The sequence below is a fragment of the Podarcis vaucheri genome (assembly GCF_965113315.1).
Source record: "Podarcis vaucheri genome assembly, chromosome: 12".
Lineage (NCBI taxonomy): Eukaryota > Metazoa > Chordata > Lepidosauria > Squamata > Lacertidae > Podarcis > Podarcis vaucheri.
Genome location: NC_138750.1, coordinates 27,391,922 through 27,406,890, shown reverse-complemented (window position 1 = coordinate 27,406,890; position 14,969 = coordinate 27,391,922). Strand labels below are relative to the sequence as shown.

Sequence of the window (14,969 nt, the reverse complement as noted above, 5' to 3'; positions counted from 1 at the left end):
ACTGTTTTTGGCCAACATAGACAATATCCATGTGATATTAGAAAGTGATTTTCAGGCCCTCACATGCTACTTCTGTGATACATGTTGTCATTGTAAGGCACCACAGAATGCAGGAGTGTACCATTTAAAATGCCAGGGTGCATCTTTTCTTATTTAAGTTTCCCCTGAGTAAATGCCATTAGAGTTGCTGGACTTCCCACAGAGAAAGATTTTCTTCTTTGCTTGTTTGTCTTTTAAAATGTTATTTACATTTTCTGAAAAACCACACTATATTTGTAGCAATGCTTGACTGAGCTCCACAGTTTATTAGAATGTTTATTCCTGTTGTTTTGGAGAAGAGCTACTCTTTGGTGTGTCAAATAACAAGGAAAAGAATGAGCCTTTGCTGAACCCATTCTATGAATGCAAGTGGAGCTCTAGTTTATCTCTGCAAATACTTTGCTCTCAATCTGTCTGCCAAATCTAGGGAAATACGGCAACAAACTGATTCCAAAAATTCCTTGCATGCAGCAGGTCTCCATCCAAAATAAAGGAATGGAATAAATGCCCTAATTTGTATACAAAATGGAATAGTGACAACAGCTCTCTCTCTCTCCTCTCTCCAAGTAAGTAAAGTAAAACGATTGTCTTTTCACCTTAGCAAACTAATGGTCAGTTTCCAAAGACTGTCCAGACTTAACTGAAGTGCTAAGGTGTGACTATGCACTGCAAATTGCCTTATATCATTTATCTGGTGTTTCATTTATTTGAAATAGGAGGGATGCAATTTCTGCTTCCTGTGGGTCATGCTCACTCTCCCCAAAGCCCTGTCCATAATCCCAGGTTTGGGAGAGTAGACTGTGGGTTTTCATTGGTGAATCGCTCTGCACATGCTCACTTTTTAAAACCATTGCTTCATGTTTGTGGGATTCAAAACAAAACTCTGTCTTGTGAGCCCAGCTCATGAATCCTGCCAGTATGTGGGGATATTTCTGATCTTGGACTGAATTAAATCTGTGGCTCTTTTCTAGCTGCCCCTGTATTCCTTTTAACTGAGATGCAAATCTTTTCCAGTTTCCTCCAGTCTTTCTTCAAAGGCCCTTGAGTTAAAATGTGTACAATACACAGCTTGATTCTAAACACCTCCTTGAACTCTTAATAAAATATAAAATTATTTTTGATAATGTTTTAAAACTTCATCTGAAATATTTTTAAGGTTTCCATAGAGAGTTAGATACACTTTCTCTTTATTTTGCAAGAGGATTTTGATTTTCAGTAAAGGCAACCATATATGACACTCTCAGTATTTCACAACATTCACAGTGGAAATGCATGCTTTAAAAACAAACCAAAAGAATGACACTTCATAATCCAACCTGTGGATTTTCCCTTTTCTTTAAATAGCTTGCGGGGGCAAAGTAGCAGCTAGAGATGGATATTCAAACCTGGTACTGTAATCATAATACAGTATGCTAATAGGGATAGGATTTCAAAACACCTTTATAGGGGCAGTTCAACTTAGTGTTGGGACGCTCTGTGGGTTAAACAACTGAGCCTAGGACTTGCCGATCAGGAGGTTGGCAGTTCAGATCCCTGCGACGGGGTGAGCTCCCATTGCTCTGTCCCAGCTCCAGCCAACCTAGCAGTTCGAAAGCACATCAAAGTGCAAGTAGATAAATAGGCACTGCTGCGGCGGGAAGGTAAACGGTGTTTCCGCGTGCTGCTCTGGTTCACCAGAAGCAGCTTAGCCATGCTGGCCACATGACCCGGAAGCTCCCTTGGCCAATAAAGCTAGATGAGCGCCACAACCCCAGAGTTGTCCATGACTGGACCTAATGGTCAGTGGTCCCTTTACCTTTACCTTCAACTGAGTGTAGTGCAAGAATTACTCCTCTGGCCTCTTACCAATCTGTGCCTCATTTTGCTCTGATCATGAAGAGCCGAATGAACTATTATCCTCTCAGTCTCATCATCAACAGAGATGAATTTCCAGTGATTCAAATTATATTGTTTTAGTCACTGAACAAGGGGTCCCTACCTTGGAGTGGTGGTGGTTGTAGTAATTTGATACAGCTGTTGGGAGGGAGGGAAGGGGATGCTATAACCTGGTTAAAATGGGATAAATTGGTAGATCTTCATGAAATATATTACAATTTTAATGCTATTAAACGCCCAACTGACCTGAGGCCTATCATCATTTATGCACAGGAGACCTTTTTCTAGACTAAACAAGCCTCCAAGTATCCCTATTTTCCAGGGACAGTACCAGATTTACAGAAGCCATCCTGGTTTCTGATTTGATCCTGAAATGTCCCACTTTTTCTTAGGACGTCCCTATTTTCATTGAAGAAATGAGGGAGGGTATGGAGTTATGCGACCCCCTGAGCCAAGGAGATAAGTAACTATACTGTATAGAGAAGTTTTTTTTTAATGTTTTATTATGTTTTTGTATATGTGGGAAGTTGCCCAGAGTGGCTGTGGCAACCCAGTCAGATGGGTGGGGAATAATAATAATAATAATAATAATAATAATAATAATAATAATAGGATGTCCCTATTTTCATTGCAGAAATGTTGAAGGGTATGATAGCACAATTTTCTTACTCTCAGGTAAGTGTATACTTCAACCTAACTTGAGCCTAATATTTGGGTACAGTGCAACATTAAAACCATCTGTCATTACAGATATAGTTTTCAGAGCTACATTACTGATGATTGACCTTCATAAAAGAAATATGTGGAATATTTTGCTTCAACATTAGAAGGTTCAGCTTTGAGATGGCTACAGACATGAAGTGTTGCAACTAGGCATGTATTTGGACTTCTGAAAAGGTTTTAACAAAATTCCTATCAGGGACTGGACTGAGGAGGAATGGTGGGGACCACCACCCCTCCCTTCCTGAACCTTCCTGAGAAGAGGAGAACAGTATAGATTTAGATCAGTGGTTTGCAGAAGGTCATAGTTCAAAGGCTGCAGAGGGGAGATGCTGAGAAATATTGGGAAGGCAGCAGGAAGAAGAAGCACCAGGGGAGAGACAGCTGACAGACTCAGTGCCTCTAGAAAGCATTCCTGACCGCCCCCTCCCAGGACCAGGCGTGCATTGAGAGTAGTAGAACAGAAAGCTCAGAGGCAGAAAGCACAGATCAGCTGGCGCAGGGATGATATAGAATAGGAGAGACTGAGGGGGTGGGACTTTACTTGGAGCAACGCCATTATCTAAGAGAGACAGCATTCATTTGTCTGTCTCTGTGAATATTGAATAAACTACTTGGTAAGAACTCTTCTTGTTTATCTGCTTCTTGGCTGTCACTGTGGGAGGGATAAGATTCCCTGAAGCCTGACAATTCATTTCCAAAGGCTCCTGAATAAACTTAGCAATCATGGGACAAGATGATCAGTCCCCTTATGGATTAGTACAGTGGTACCTCAGGTTCATACGCTTCAGGTTACATACGCTTCAGGTTACATACACTTCAGGTTACACACTCCACTAGTGCTTCAGGTTAAGAACATTGCTTCAGGATAAGAACAGAAATTGGGCTCCGGCGGCACGGCAGCAGCAGGAGGCCCCATTAGCTAAAGTGGAGCTTCAGGTTAAGAACAGTTTCAGGTTAAGAATGGACCTCCGAAACGAATTAAGTACTTAACCCGAGGTACCACTGTACTTGTTTATGGATTAGCACCTGGGGGGGGGGGACAAGAAACAGAGAAAAAAATTGCAGTTCTTACAGAACGGGAGATAGGATGTGGGTTCACCCAAGGATCTGTATCAGGATCTGTACATTCAGCGTATTCAGAAATGACCCCTAGTTAGGAATGGGCATGATGTAACCAAATGACATCAAGATTATTCACAGTGCTGAATACCCAAGCAAATAGTGAAGAGTTCTGATATGTTCTCCAAACAACATGAATGGAAACAACATGGCAAATCTTGTGCAATATAAGCGTAAAGTTATGCACCCTGTGTGGGGAGCAGGATCCTAATCTTATGTATACATTGATGGGAAGAGTAGTTCTGTGAGAATAAGGGGGTTCCTAACAACTCTCAGCACCCTGGGCAGGCTACAGCTTCTGGGACTCTTTTGTGGGAGGCCATGAGTGCTTAAGGTGTTATGATGCAGCTTTGAACATATAGTGCAAATGGGGCTCTAGAATGGAGTTGGGGCGGGAAAGAAGAAGAAGAAGAGTTTGGATTTGATATCCCGCTTTATCACTACCCGAAGGAGTCTCAAAGGGGCTAACATTCTCCTTTCCCTTCCTCCCCCACAACAAACACTCTGTGAGGTGAGTGGGGCTGAGAGACTTCAGAGAAGTGTGACTGGCCCAAGGTCACCCAGCAGCTGCATGTGGAGGAGCAGAGACACGAACCCGGTTCCCCAGATTACAAGTCTATCGCTCTTAACCACTACACCACACTGGCTCTCCAAAGGAGAATTGAGAGCAACAAGGCCGTACTTAAAGCTTGAAGCATCTCCACAATGGAGTAGGGAATCTTGCTGTCGAGGACAAGAGATTTATTACTACTGACTGAGGTGGCTGAGAACAGTGTGTCACACTCTTTGCTTTGTGGGATGTAAACACAGGAGCAGTCAATGACAACATTCCTAGAGTGTACATGTTAGAACATGGGGAGGGATGTCTGTCCAGCAAGCAGGTAAACTTCCTGGGGACGGACTTCCTCCGCATGTGACCAGAGGTGGGTGTGGCCTCACCTGTGCAGGTAAATGACAAAAGCACAGGGCAGGCAGCCATCTCTCTCTCTCTGCCATTTTCCTTTGATGAGGAAGCATCTAAAAGATGCTCTCTTGGCTCTCAGCCAAGGTCTATCTTGCAACAAGATAGATTCTAAATGTATGTAACCTTTTTAAGCCTGTCCACCTTCTGGGATCATGTTGTGAACAGAACGTGAGTAAACTCTTTTATACTTTTATAAAGACTGTGTTGTGTCTTGTATTTTAAGAGGGAACAAAGGGGAAATTACCAGAGTAATTATTATAGAGGTTCTAGCGAACCTGTGCACACGTTACTGTTGCAAACTTGAAGGGGAATGTTTATAAACTCTGCTGATATTTTGGGAACTTGTTAGCACAAGTTGGATAAGGATATAATTAGTCAATATATCCTCTCCTGCACCCCAGAACATTCCCACATGCTTCAGGGAGGGACAACTGTATATTTTTGGCCATCTGTTATAGATGCTCCTTAGCTGAGATCCCTGCATTGCAGGGGGTTGGACTACATTACCCTCAAGCTCCCTTCTAACTCTACAATTTTATCAGCTGGTGGTGACTGTAACCAGGAATATATTGGGGTCATGCTGGGAAAACATTGACTCTGTGTTGCAGCTGTGAGGAAGGCTAATTCTATGCAAGGAATTACTTTTAAAAACATCAAAAATAAAACTGTCAGTATCATAATCTTTGATACAAATCTGTAGTGTGGTAACATTTTGAATACGCTGCAGGCCTGAAGCCATCCAACTCTTGAATTATGTAATTCATGGTCACAAGAAGTGGTGATGATTTTGCGCAAATTTCAGGTTCATAGGCAATGTGTTTCTGAAATGCTTCTAGGGGTGAAGAACAGGAGACCCTATTGTGTTCATTCCCTCTTTGTTGGCTTTTCAGAGGCATCTGGTTGGTCACTGTGAAAAAGGGTGCTTGACCAGGTGAATTGTAAGACTATAGAAGAGTCTGCTGGCTTGACTCAGTGTCCCTTCTAGTCCATTATCCTGTTCTCTCAGCAGCCAACCAGATGACTATGGGAAAGCTGCAAGCAGGACCAAGGACAACTGCACTCTCCCTTTTTGTCGTTTATATCTTTACTGCCTCTATGGAGGCAGACCATAGCCATCATGGCTAGTAGCCATTGATAGCCTTCTCCTCTGTGAATCTGTCCAACCCTCTTTTAAAGTCATCCAACTTGGTGGCCATTACTGCCACCTGTCGGAGTGAGTTCCATAACTGAACTATGTGCTGCATGAAGAAGTACTTTATTTTATCTGTCCCAGATCTCTCCACATTCAGCTTCATTGGTTGTTCATGAGTTATGGTGTTATGAAAGAGGAAGTAAACTTTTCTCTATCCACTTTCTCCATTCCATGCATAATTTTAAATTTTTTATCATGTCACCTCTTACTTTTCCTAAGTTAAAAGGTAAAGGGACCCCTGACCATTAGGTCCAGTCATGACCGACTCTGGGGTTGCGGTGCTCATCTCGCTTTATTGGCCGAGGGAGCCGGCGTACAGCTTCCGGGTCATGTGACCAGCATGACTAAGCTGCTTCAGAGAATCAGAGCAGCACATGGAAATGCCGTTTACCTTCCCGCTGGAGTGGTACCTATTTATCTACTTGCACTTTGAAGTCCTTTCAAACTGTTGGCAGGAGCAGGGACCGAGCAACGGGAGCTCACCCCGTCGTGGGGATTCGAACCGCCGACCTTCTGATGGGCAAGCCCTAGGCTCTGTGGTTTAACCCACAGCGCCACCCGCGTCCCTAAGCTACAAAGTCTCAAATGTGGAATCCTTTCGTTTTTGGGGACTTTCTCCATCCTCTTGATCATTCTGGTTGCCTTTTTAATATCCTTTTTGAGGTGAAGGTACTAGAACTGTATACTCTGTCTCATTGATCCATATGACCTCCCATATTTCCCTACATTATGAGCCAAAATAGACCATGAAAACTTTTGATAGGGTACAAGATCTTCCACTAAAGTGTTTCCTCTGTGATTGAATAGAGTTGAGATGGAACAATCCCTTATTTCCCTACTTTTGCCCTTTCTGTACTGTGTTTCTTGTTGGTCACTGAAGAAAACAAGATGGACTCTTGGTTTAATGTACTGAAGGAGTATATTTACACAAAGTAATCTACCATTCTCACCTGACATGGTTTTTTTTGGTGTATGGGTAAGTGTCTTGGCTAGGCAGATGTAAAAGAGCAGACATACAGACAGACATCCTTATGTTCCTTTCTGCTGCTCTTTGAAAAATTGAGCTTCATTATGGGATATCACCCTTCACTGAAATCTCCCTTTCTTGATCTTTCCAGGATCAGTGAGGCGTTTCTGTTAGAACAATTGTTGGACTTCTTCTTATGGCCCAGTTTTTCAATCAAGGGGTGATTCCTTTTCTGGGCTGTGCCACTAGAAGTTAGCTTTCACCAATTTAGTGAATTTCACCAGCCTTCTCCAATTTGGTTCCCTCCAGATGTTTAGGACTTCAACTCCCATTAGCCTCCCATTTGGAGAGTATCAGTTTGGGGGAAGGCTGAAGACTCTTGGGACACTGACTGGACAGCCTTCATATATTTATTAGCACTACAGATGATTCGTTTTGTATCCTTGGCTTTACTTTAATTGCATTGACTAGTGCATGGATGGGGAACATGTGGCCTTTCTGATGCTAAAAGGTAAAGAAAGGTAAAGGGACCCCTGACCATTAGGTCCAGTCACGGGCGACTCTGGGATTGTGGCGCTCATCTCGCTTTATTGGCCGAGGGAGCTGCATACAGCTTTTGGGTCATGTGGCTAGCATGACTAAGCCGCTTCTGGCGAACCAGAGCAGAGCATGGAAATGCCGTTTACTGGAGTGGTACCTATTTATCTACTTGCACTTTGACGTGCTTTTGAACTGCAGGAGCAGGGACTGAGCAACAGGAGCTCACCCCGTCGCGGGGATTCAAACCGCCGACCTTCTGACCAGCAAGCCCTAGGCTCTGTGGTTTAACCCACAGCGCCACCCACAGCACCACCTGATGCTATTGAACTGTAACTCTCATCATCCTTGGCCAATAGCCATGGTAGCTGCGGTTGAAGGGATTTGGGTCCAAGTTCTCTATTCCTTTACTAGACAATGCAACTGAAGCTTGGCAGCCAAGAAAATCATACATTATATACATATTTAAGTACATACTTAGTACTTCTGAACTGTATCCAGCTAAAATCTACTCAGATTAGACCCACTGAAATTAATGGATTTAAGTTAGTCACGTTCCTTCATTTCAATGGGTCTCCTCTGAGTATGGCTAGCTCTGGAAACAATCCTCTGGGTTTTGTCACCCTGGGCTTTTTTGGGTGGAAGAGGAGGATACAAATTTAGAAAGGCAAGTTCCCAGAGGCACAAAGCCCCAGGAGTAAAACATCAGCGTGAGGGCTTGGCCACCGCAAATCAAGTACAAGAGATACTATTTCCTATCATTTACACTTCAAAGCCATCCACTGATTAGACTTATGCAGTGAAGTATATGTGTATTATAATCTGTATCATCCCTTTGTGCAAAATCCATGCAACTTGGAATATAGACCAGTTCCAGCAATCCCTAACAATGCCCAGGACAATAGTATGATCCATTGAGGGCAGCATATCATAAATAATTGGGACAAGAAAGCCATTGGTATCCCCCTAAACCTTCCATGAAGATTATGGCTCCTAAAAATAATACTGTATGTGGAAAGAGGAACGTGCTGCTTAGCATCAAGGTCCAGTTTAAGCTCCTTCTTTTGTTTCTTAGGATAGAACTGGGATCACTGTTTATTTAAGAGCAAGTCCTCTATGGGATTTGCTTTTCCAAGCAGTATGTATTTAGGATGGGATTCCTGGTGCCCCAATGGAACTGGTGCAGAAACAGAGGATGGGACATGAAAGAGACCGACTAAGCTGCAGTCTGGACACCCTGACCATTATCTCTCTTTTTTTAAAGCTCTTTCTTTCCTTTAATGACACATTGCCCGTTTCCACCCCAGAGCCACCTTATGATACGGCCCTTGGGGCTTTCAAAGCCCTCTTCACTAGTCTGGCGGAACTGGGCCGAGCCCAGGACCATCCATCCCAATCAAAGGCGAAGCTCTCCCTGCTGCCTTCAACAAGCGATGCTTATCTCTTGGGTCAAATCAAGCTGGTACTAGAGATTTGACCTCAGATGCCCTGCGCCACGCCCTCGCCAGCAACCACCGTCTGCATTAACGATGTTGTTATTTCCTTCCATCAGAAACCTCGACGGGGAAGGCTGTCTCTGCTAAAGCACGTCCATAGTGTTAGGAAATGGGGGCTGTTTTATCTAGCAGAAGAAGAACTGCGGGAGGAAATCCCCTTGATTTCTTTTGATTAAAAGCTGAGATCTGTACAACTCCATTTGAAGGGCGCTGTGCTCGACATGCAGCCTGCACCTATTAACCGACTGACCCAGGAACCATTGGCTTGAATCTGGTTTGCTTTAATTTATCAGTTGAAATAAACTAATTATTGACATCGGATCAAATCGCCTTCAGAATCAAGAAGTTGTCCAAATATGGACCAATTGAGAACTCGATCAGATAGATACACACCGGTAAATTAATTATGCCCGCCAATGAACCTTAAACCAAATATAAACCAGACTAATTAATTAATTCTACTGGATTCACTGGCGCTGAATTAAATCCAAGCACTCCGGCTAAACTCGTTTTTAGACCAGTTAGTTGGTTAGAGATCTAGACAACGAAGACTTGGAATGATATACAGTTAATATTTGCCTTGTGCGTGTCCCCCGATCCGCAGCAGCAACTCTGAAAATTATGCACCATTTTCACTAATGCAGACAGCCTTCCCCTTTCCTATATGATTCAGTGCAGACGTCATGTGAATTGCAATGAAAATGTGCGTGTACAAAATCGCAGAAAGAGCGCTGGGAAATTTATGGAGGTTATTCGCATGGCTTCCACCAAACATGGAATGAACGAAATGTCTTTTACTAAAGACTCCAGCTTGGTAAATTACGTCCACCGCGTATTTTACCGCATAGGAAATGGTTATTGGGATTAGATTTTGGGGGGCTAACATTCTAATATAATAAATATGACAGGGACTTAACATACTTTGTTAATAAATATGACAGGGACTTAACATACTTTCGGGACGTTTGTTTTGTTTATAGATTACGGTACGTGCGCACAACCTCTTGGTCTGGTGTAGGTGGGTCGATCGGTCCTTCAGTCTTTGCATCTCTTTCAGACATATATGTAGGCAGGTCGGAAGATACATAAGGCAGAATATAAAGGTTTGCAAGAGATGTAAAGAAGGAAGGACGGAAGGACGGAAAGAGGAAATAACCTGTTCTGTTCTAGATGACCTCATAATTTGGAGACACTTTCAAAATGAAGTAAGGAAAACGTCTTAGCAGTGATTTATAACCACAGCCAAAAGAATCTGGTTTTACATACCCCGCCCAGGTCTAATTAACCCTTCCATTGTTCAGATTTGCTTCATCGCGATTTCAGTGTATATTAATATTTGTTACTACCAAATGCATCTGGGAAGATACTTACGACTTTGCAGTAAAAGCTGGCAGACGGTGCAAACAATTACGTGAAAGGCACACGAGGTCCAGCTTCCCCCCTCTGCCTTATTTAGGCATCCATTCGAAACACTGGAGAATTACAATGTTGATGCTCAATTTTAAGGAGGAACTCGAGTAATTTCTTTTATTTAAAAGACAGGACAGGTTGCTGCTCCCCCCCCTTTTTTTTTTAAATGAGGAAGTCGAAACCAGCCAAAGCAAAAAAAAAATGTTTGTCGCGCTGCTTTTAAATTGCAGTCTTATAGATAGATTCCTAGGGGTGAATGCAGTGGTTCTAGGCACCCACAGAATTGCACTACCCATTGCATTTAAAAGTGCCAGTTTGGATAGATTGCTTTTATAGTGATTTATAGACTTCCCAACTGTTCAGATTGTTGCTAATCCGAAATACTGTACCTAGATTTTAGCCAGTCAGGGTAAAATTACTCAGTGAGATTAAACTAACTACAACAATGCACTTGAGCCGTTTGAAATGAGTGTGTGTACATTTATTTACTGCATATAAAAAGAAGCGGATGCCCAGATTTCTACTGCGCTGTCTCCTATGGCCCTCAGGCGTGACAGCCTTCGGAGACAGTGCACTTTCACACTGAATATTGGAGGGGTAACAGGACTCTTCTGAATCTGACTTCATTGCAATCATCCTGTTGGCAGACTTGGATTGGATTAACCTGAAAAATGGCAAGATACTCTGTATGTAAGAGGGATAACATGAAGCACCTCGTCTTTGCCTACCAAGATTAATCATAGAAGTCTCCTTATGTGTTTAGATTCTATGCCCCTGGTGTGGAATTTCTTACTTTAATTGTGTGCAGAGACACGTACATAGATGGCGCTATATAAATAAATGTTAATAATAAAGTGTTGTTTGCATTTTTTTTTCATCATTGCAGCTACCGCTCAGTCTCTTCTCCCCTTCTGCCATTTAATATGGTTTGAATTGCTTCCTGCTTGGGTCTTTTTTTTTTTAAATAAAAAACCCACTTGTTTCCGACTGTGAGTTAAAGAACCAAATGTGATGTTGTTAATACGTAATACACAAATTGTTCTGTCCATTTTATAGCCAAATACCGAAAATATATGTGCACATATATGCACATATTGCCTTTTCCAGGTTTACATTGTCTCAAAAACATTTGCAGAGTTGACTTTCTAGAGAGCTGAAGAATAAATGCTCCGATTATTTCCTTCATTGCAGCGTTTCAACTCTAGCACTGTCGTAAAAATAGACTTAATAAAACAGCGATAATTACGTCATTATAGTTAATAGCATCCATTAACAAATTAGGCTTTCTGCTTTGCTAAATCTGATTCTCTTTCAAATCAAGCTCTTTGACGTTTTGTGGGTTGGATCAGAGACAGTAGAGCCTTTTTTTACATTTGTGTTTGTTGTGTTTGAAATGGGGGGGGGGACTGAGATAGGAAAATCCAAAATTAGTTACTGATGATTCAGCATAATGAACATTATTATTTGACAAGTTTGGGTCTCTTGGGAATTCTCAATAACACAATACACACAAATGAAATATATTCAGACTTGCATTTTCCGAAGGATATTTTATTAAGTGTTTTTAACATTGATCTACAGCTTCGGTAACAAAAATATCACTCCAGCGTCCAGCCTTCTTCCTTATGCAGATTCCTAGAACGCTGAAGAAACAAATTATTTATTTAAATCTTTTTATGGCGCCTTTCCAAGAGTCAAGGAAGCTGAGAAAAGGATAGAAAGAGAACCGTTTAAAACAGATTCTATATTCTGCACATTACATTTGCCTTTCCAGGCAATTTTCTGTATTAAATAGGTGATGTGTAGGATGACGCGTGGCTGTTGTGTTGTCATTCACTTTGAGCGAGGGCGCTGGTCGTCTTTGAAGGATTTGCTCTGGGGTGACGCAGCAGACGGTTCTGGACCTTTGAAGTGGGGCACTTTACACCTGGGTGTTTCATCTGATTGTGTGTGTGTGTTTTCAACATCGAGAGGAGATGAATAATACCCGGAGGCACTCACTAAATTTCACTAACGAACCTCAGAGAACTGTGGTGGGCGTGATCCTGGCAAAAAGGAAGGAAGACGCCACAGCCAAACATCTCAATGCACACTCTCCCGAACTTATTGGAGGACGGGTTGGGTACAACTACAATGAATGAACTGAATAAATAGATATATATTTCCTATTTAGATACAGTGGTACCTCGGGTTACATACGCTTCAGGTTACATACGCTTCAGGTTACACACTCAGCTAACCCAGAAATAGTGCTTCAGGTTAAGAACTTTGCTTCAGGATAAGAACAGAAATTGGGCTCCGGCGGGGCGGCAGCAGCAGCAGGAGACCCCATTAGCTAAAGTGGTGCTTCAGGTTAAGAACAGTTTCAGGTTAAGAACAGACCTCCGAAACGAATTAAGTACTTAACCCGAGGTACCACTGTACGCACCAAGCACAAAAGGAAGTTCTTAATCTCATTTACTTTAACTTTGGCTGTATCATCAGTGTGATGTGAAGGGCGGCTTCAAATGGCGAAGCTTAGGGACTTACTAGAGAGAGGTGGTAGACAGAAAGGGAATGACATGGATCTAGGTTGCAGCCCTGTACGCGCTTCCTTGCGTGAAGATCCCAACGAGCTCAACGAGGACGAGTTCTGAGTGTAGACACCCTATGGGATTGTATAGCAGGAGAGAGCGAAAGAGAGAGGTCACAACCCAATTTCAAAGGGAAGAAGAACCTCTTGAGATCCTGATCCCACGCTTAACAGATCATTCATAAGTTCTCAGTGGGGCTCTTTGGCATCAGCGTTTAGCCTGGACTCGGGTCAAGGTCTGCCGGGGATTTGATCTGCCCCAGTCTTTAACGCGCAGTGACCAGGCACTTTCGTTTCAACAAACATTTCTAGTCGGCCTTCAGGTTTCAAGGTAGGCTCTGTGGTTCAGGAGGCTTATCAGATCACTTAATCTCACTATATAACGTAAATCCACAGGGTCAGGGAGCAGATCTGGTTAGAATCATCCCACTAATGGCCCGGGAGGGGGGGGTTGCTGTTGGAGAAGGATAGGACTGCCTGTTTAAGGGCCTCTTCCGAGACTCTCCTCCCTCTCATTGCTTCCTGTTCCCTGCAATTACACTACCGGTTTGAAGACGATCCACCAAAGATATTCTGTCGCAGGCATCGCCCACTGATGGAAAGGCTTTGAAAAACCAAGGAAGCGTTTCCCTTCCCACATTTCAAAGCAGCCAGCCACGCAATTTACATTGGCGGGGCTGGACCGAGATTGGTATAGGGCTCTCTCTCTCTTCATCTCAGTCGCCCACCAGTCAGGAGATAATCAGCGCTGGGGGGCAGGGAGGTTCGTCAGAATTTATCCCATGTGGTGTTACTGTTCTTCTTAATGTACCCTTATTGTAATATGGAGCGTCTCTATCCCGGATATGGCGGGATGCTATCACAGAGGAAGAAAGAGGCGAGCTGCCCTAAGCAATCAGCCTCTTTAGAAAGAGTGTGGAAAACCTTCTACTCTCTCAAAAGCCCCGACTTAGAAGCCACACAGAACCCTCACTCTTCTGTTCCGTGTTAATGAACACGGAATAACTCTTACCCTTAATTTTTGGCTATGACTGGAGGCGGATTTAAACCGTGACTAAGGCGGATTTAAAGTAGGGGTGAAAAAAAATAGATCACTTGATGTTCCGCTTTCACTACCACCCATTCATTGACTAAAGGGTGTTAACAAATCCGGGTCTAATTGAGTATACGCCCTAGGAGGAAAAGGAGGGGAGCCTCCGGTCTGGCCAGTATGAAAACTCCTCCCCTCTCAAGCAAAGCCGGTGCCAACTCGCCACAGACAAAATAACCTGTCAGTTTGCCAGCAACCCCCTGCCCCGGGAAATCATTAGGCTCTGAATTAACTCCTTTCTCCCAGCAGTTTAAAGACTCTCTTAAGCTGTTTACGGGAAGGGACTTTCCATGATCCTTTCGCGCTTCCTTGCTTTGGATGTGACACGGAAGACCCAGTTTAAGGGAGGAGATCGGGAGCTCTCTCTTTCCCTCCCTCCCTCTGTGTGTGTTTTCCCAGTCTTTCCTTGTTTCCCATGGTGGGCGTTAAAAAGTCAACTGCTCATCACTAACTTCCTCCCGCGTGTGACTGGAGGGGCGGAGGCCCCCTGTAGTAGAAGACCCCTCCTCCCCAGATGGTACCCCAGATCAACAGCGGTTTCAGTTCTCTTGATTTCAGGAAAAGCATGCACGCTCTTTCTCTCCATCCCCCTTGACTTATCCAAGGAGGACTTAAGGCTGCCCAAACTTTCTCAATCGACAACAACTACAACAATGTTCGCAGAGGATAACCAGCTATGGAACATGCCTCTGACGACCCATTTGATCTTATAAAAGTCATTATTTAACAAGGAGTTTAATCCCATTCAACAAAGAGAGACTTACTACCGAGTAAACGTATTTAGCCTCGCATTTATTTGAAGACTGGGGTGTTAAGCCTCTCGCCTCGAAGTATGTCGGAGATCTTGCTGATTATAGTCGCAGCTCCATCCACCACCATACAACAAACGAATTGCATTTAAACCGACCCCCCATTTATATATATGTTGCTATCCTGCTAAATAGGACGCTTTGTGTTTAGGATCGGAATGAGTGTCTGTCAGCTT

General features: G+C 43.2%; 1 long non-coding RNA gene across 1 annotated transcript; it reads right to left on the bottom strand.

Annotated features, from left to right (window-relative positions):
- Positions 1 to 11,852: 11,852 nt before the first annotated feature.
- Positions 11,853 to 14,754, bottom strand: LOC309514795. The gene is made up of 2 exons (XR_014212210.1): positions 12,852 to 14,754; positions 11,853 to 11,957 (listed from the first exon to the last, which is right to left on the bottom strand). It is a non-coding gene; the product is annotated as an uncharacterized lncRNA (long non-coding RNA).
- Between the last annotated feature and the right edge of the window lie 215 nt (positions 14,755 to 14,969).